A 6,000-nucleotide genomic window follows, 5' to 3' on the forward strand; every position below is an offset into this window, starting at 1 on the left:
ACCAAAGGTAATAAAATACTTAGGAATAAACTTAACCAAGGAAATAAAATACCTAAACATTGAAAACTATAAAAGATTACTGAAATGAATTAAAGATCACACAAAAAATGTATATATATATACTCTGTTCATGGATCATAAAATATATATAATAAATCAATGTTCCTAGTGATCTATAGATTCAAATCATTCTTCATAATATCCCAATAGTTATTTTTAATCAAAAATTTAAAAAACTATACAGAAAATTAATATGGAATATCAAAGTATTTAAATACCCAAATATTCTTGAACATAAGATCAAAGTTAAAGGCCTCACATTCTCTTAATTCAAAAGCAAATGTAATCTAAACAGTGCGATATTTGAACAAAACCAGACATACAGGCACAGATTTGGTCTCAGTTGAGAGTCTGGGTAAGATATCTGCATTGCATACTACAGTGTTTATGTTCAACTCTCACCTCTGTCTTCTGAAACCAGCTTCCTGCCAATGGAAAATATGGGAGGCTGTGGGGATGGAACATGTAACTGGGACCCTGTCACCCACATTGGAGGCCAGGATTTTGTTTCCAGTCCAGAACTGTCATTGCAGACCTATGCAGAGTGAACCAGAAGATAGGGGTTCTAGCTCTCTCTACCTCTCAAATTAAAAAATAAAAATATTAAGTGTAAATATTTAATGTAATAATCAGAAAATCAATATTTGATAACCTCATCAATAAAGAAAAATTGACTAAATTCAATTTATTATTTTTTTAAAACTTTTATTTAATGCATATGAATTTCCAAATTACGACTTATGGATTACAATGGCTTCCCCCCCATACCGTCCCTCCCACCCACAACCCTCCCCTTTCCCACTCCCTCTCCCCTTCCATTCACATCAAGATTCATTTTCGATTATCTTAATATACAGAAGATCAGCTTAGTATACATTAAGTATGGATTTCAACAGTTTGCTCCCACACAGAAACATAAAGTGAAAAATAATAGATGATTTTTTTTAAATGATGATGAAATCAGAGCAGACCTATTGTCATGTTTAATCCCAGTGAGAGTCAAGTTGGGAATTGATAATTTCTTTTCTTTTCTTTTTTCTTTTTTTTTTACAGAGGATCAGTTTAGTATGCATTAAGTAAGGATTTCAACAGTTTGCACCCCCATAGAAACACAAAGTGAAATATATTGTTTGAGTACTCGTTATAGCATTAAATCTCAATGTACAGCACATTAAGGATAGAGATCCTACATGAGGAGTAAGTGCACAGTGACTCCTGTTGTTGACTTTACCAATTGACACTCCTGTTTATGGCATCAGTAATCTCCCTATGCTCCAGTCATGAGTTTCCAAGGCTATGGAAGCCCTCTGAGTTCTCCGACTCTTATCTTGTTTAGACAAGGTCATAGTCAAAGTGGAGGTTCTCTCCTCCCTTCAGAGAAAGGTACCTCCTTCTTTGATGACCTGTTCTTTCCACTGGGATCTCACTCGCAGAGATCTTTTGCCAGAGTGTCTTGGCTTTCCATGCCTGAAATACTCTCATGAGCTTTTCAGCCAGCTCCGAATGCCTTTAGGGCTGATTCTGAGGCCAGAGTGCTATTTAGGACATCTGCCATTCTATGAGTCTGCTGAGTATCTCACTTCCCATGTTGGATCACTCTCCCCTTTATTTACTCCATCAGTTAGCGTTAGCAGGTACTAGACTTGTCTATGTGCTCCCTTTGACTCCCAGTCCCTTCACCATGACCAACTGTGAACTGAAACTGATCACCTGGAACAGTGAGATGGCATTGGTACATGCCACCTCGATGGGATTGAATTGGAATCCCCTGGTATGCTTCCAACTCCACCACTTGGGGCAAGTCAGCCTGAGCATGTCCCAAATTATACATCCCTTCCCTCTCCCATTCCCACCACCATGTTCAACAGGGATCACATTTCAGTTAATTTTAAACACTTAAGAATAACTGTGCATCAATTACAGTTCTAAACCAGTCATATTAAGTAGAACAGATAAAACAACTACTAAGAGGGATAATGTATTAAGTTGTTCATTAACAGTCAGGGCTATGCTGATCAAGCCACCATTTCCCATAGTGTCCAGCTCACTACAACAGGTTTCCCTCTTGGTGTTCAGTCAGTCGTCACCGATCAGGGAGAACATATGGTATTTGTCCCTTTGGGACTGGCTTACTTCACTCAGCATGATGTGTTCCAGATTCCTCCATTTTGTTGCAAATGACTGGATTTCGTTGTTTCTTACTGTGGTATAGAATTCTAAAGAGTACATATCCCATAATTTCTTTATCCAGTCTATCGTTGATGGGCATTTAGGTTGGTTCCAAACTGGCTTGACCAGTTTGCATTCCCACCAACAGTGTGTTAGTGTCCCTTTTTCCCCACATCCTCGCCAGCATCTGTTGTTGGTAGATTTCTGCATGTGAGCCATTCTAACCGGGGTGAGGTGAAACCTCATTGTGGTTTTGATTTGCATTTCCCTGATTGCTAATGACCTTGAACATTTTTTCATGTGCCTGTTGGCCATTTGGATTTCCTCTTTTGAAAAATGTCTATTGAGGTCCTTGGCCCATCTCTTAAGTGGGTTGTTGGTTTTGTTTTTGTGGAGTTTCTTGATCTCTTTGTAGATTCTGGTTATTAACCCTTTATCTGTTGCATAGTTTGCAAATATTTTTTCCCATTCTGTCGGTTGTCTTTTCACTCTCCTGACTGTTTCTTTTGCAGTACAGAAACTTCTCAATTTGATGCAATCCCAATAGTTGATTTTGGCTTTCACTGCCTGTGCCTCCCGGGTCTTTTCCAGAAATTCTTTGCCTGTGCCTATATCTTGAAGGGTTTCTCCAATGTTCTCTAGTAACTTGATGGTGTCAGGTCGTAGATTTAGGTCTTTAATCCATGTTGAGTGGATTTTTGTGTAAGGTGTAAGGTAGGGGTCTTGCTTCATGATTCTGCACGTGGAAATCCAATTTTCCCAGCACCATTTATTGAATAGACTGTCCTTGCTCCAGGAATTGGTTTTAGATCCTTGATCAAATATAAGTTGGCTGTAGATGTTTGGGTTGATTTCTGGTGTTTCAATTCTGTTCCATTGGTCTATCCATCTGTTTCTGTACCAGTACCATGCTGTTTTGATTACAACTGCCCTGTAGTATGTCCTGAAATCTGGTATTGTGATGCCTCCGGCTTTGTTTTTGTTGTACAAGATTGCTTTAGCTATTCGAGGTCTCTTGTGCCTCCATATAAATTTCAGCACCATTTTTTCCAGATCTGAGAAGAAGGTCTTCGGTATCTTGATTGGTATTGCATTGAATTTATAAATTGCTTTTGGGAGAATGGACATTTTGATGATATTGATTCTTCCAATCCATGAGCATGGAAGATTTTTCCATTTCTTGGTATCCTCTTCTATTTCTTTCTTTAAGGTTTTGTAATTTTCATCGTAGAGATCTTGAACGTCCTTGGTTAAGTTTATTCCAAGGTATTTGATTGTTTTTGTAGCTATTGTGAATGGGATTGATCTTAGCAGTTCTTCCTCAGCCATGGCATTGTCTGTGTATACAAAATCTGTTGATTTTTGTGCATTGATTTTATACCCTGCTACTTTGCCAAACTCTTCTATGAGTTCCAATAGTCTCTTAGTAGAGTTCTTTGGGTCCCCTAAATACAGAATCATGTCATCTGCAAAGAGGGATAGTTTGAGTTCTTCCTTCCCAATTTGTATCCCTTTAATTTCTTTTTCTTGCCTAATAGCTCTGGCTAGAACCTCCAGAACTATATTGAATAGCAGTGGTGAGAGTGGGCATCCCTGTCTGGTTCCAGATCTCAGTGGAAATGCTTCCAACTTTTCCCCATTCAATAGGATGTTGGCTGTGGGTTTTTCATAGATTGCTTTGATTGTATTGAGGAATGTTCCTTCCAAACCCAGTTTGCTTAGAGTTTTCATCATGAACGGGTGTTGTATTTTATCAAATGCTTTCTCGGCATCTATTGAGATAATCATATGGTTTTTCTTCTGCAGTCTGTTAATGTGGTGTATCACATTGATTGTCTTGCGCACATTAAACCATACCTGCATACCAGGGATAAATCCCACTTGGTCTGGGTGGATGATCTTTCTGATGTGTTGTTGCATTCTATTGGCGAGAATTTTATTGAGGATTTTTGCATCTATGTTCATCAGGGATATTGGTCTGTAATTCTCTTTCAGTGCTGCATCTTTTTCCGGCTTAGGAATTAAGGTGATGCTGGCTTCATAGAAAGAATTTGGGAGGACTCCCTCTTCTTCGATTGTTCTGAATAGTTTGAGAAGAATTGGAGTTAGTTCTTCTTTAAACGTCTGGTAGAATTCAGCAGTGAATCCATCTGGTCCTGGGCTTTTCTTTGTTGGGAGGGCCTTTATTACTGTTTCAATTTCTGTCTCAGTTATGGGTCTGTTTAGGTTTTCGATGTCTTCCTGGTTCAATTTAGGCAGGTTGCATGTGTCCAGGAATCTATCCTTTTCTGATAGGTTTCCCTGTTGCTGGCATACAAGTCCTTGTAGTAATTTCTGATGATTCTTTTTATTTCTGTGGTGTCTGTTGTTACATTTCCTTTTTCATCTCTGATTTTATTGATTTGGGTCTTTTCTCTTCTTTTTTTAGTTAGTTGGGCCAATGGGGTGTCAATTATGTTTATTTTTTCAAAAAACCAGCTCTTCGTTTGGCTGATTTTTTGTAATGTTTTTCTTGATTCAATCCTGTTGATTTCTTCTCTGATTTTAATTATTTCTCTTCTCCTACTAGATTTGGGTCTGGTTTGCTGTAGGTTTTCTAGATCCTTGAGGTGAACTGAAAGCTCATCTATTTGGTGTCTTTCCAATTTCTTGATGTAGGCACCTATTGATATAAACTTTCCTCTTAACACTGCTTTTGCTGCGTCCCATAAGTTTTGGTATGTTGTGCTGTTATCCTCATTTACTTCCAGAAAGTTTTTGATTTCTCTTTTGATTTCTTCTATGACACATTGTTCATTCAGGAGCATGTTGTTCAATCTCCATGTGTTTGCGTATGCTCTAGGGATTCCTGAGTTGCTAATTTCCAACTTCATTCCTTTATGGTCTGAGAAGCTGCATGGTATGATTCTAATTCTTTTGAATTTGCTGAGACTTGCTTTATGGCCTAGTATGTGGTCAATCCTAGAGAAGCTTCCATGTACTGCTGAGAAGAATGTAAAATCTTTAGCTGTAGGATTGAAAATTCTGTATATATCTGTTAGATCCATTTGGGCTATAGTGTCGTTTAAATCTACTGTATCCTTGTTGATCTTCTGACCGGATGATCTGTCTATTTCTGAGAGTGGAGTATTGAAGTCCCCCAGTACTACTGTATTGGGGTCTAAGTCTCCCTTTAAGTCCGTTAATAAATCTTTTAGATAAACTGGTGCCCTGTAGTTAGGTGCATATACATTGATAATAGTTATATCTTCCTGTTGAATTGATCCCTTAATCATGATATAGTGTCCCTCTTTGTCTCTGTTAACAGTTTTTGTGGTAAAGTTTATGTTGTCCGTTATTAAGATGGCTACGCCCGCTCTTTTTTCATTTCTGTTGGCATGGTATATCTTTTTCCAGCCTTTCACTTTCAGTCTGTATGGATCTTTGTTGGAAAGATGTGTTTCTTGTAAGCAGCAAATAGATGGGTTTTGTTCCTTAACCCAATCAGCCAATCGGTGTCTTTTAACTGGACAGTTCAGGCCATTCACGTTCAAAGTGACTAATGATAAGTGGTAACTTTGCCCTGCCATTTGCCAAAGATAAGTTCTAATATATGCTTTGAATTCCCTGTGATCTTTTGCTGTGAGCTTTCCTTCCTTGGTTTCCTTCCTTTACCTTCTTTCATATTGATGACCGTGTTTCTGTGTGTAACACATCTTTAAGCATCTTTTGCAGGGCTGGACGAGTGGCAACAAATTCTTTCAATTTCTGTTTGCAATGAAAAGTCTTTAT

This window comes from Oryctolagus cuniculus, chromosome 15 (genome assembly GCF_964237555.1).
Source record: "Oryctolagus cuniculus chromosome 15, mOryCun1.1, whole genome shotgun sequence".
Taxonomy (NCBI): domain Eukaryota; kingdom Metazoa; phylum Chordata; class Mammalia; order Lagomorpha; family Leporidae; genus Oryctolagus; species Oryctolagus cuniculus.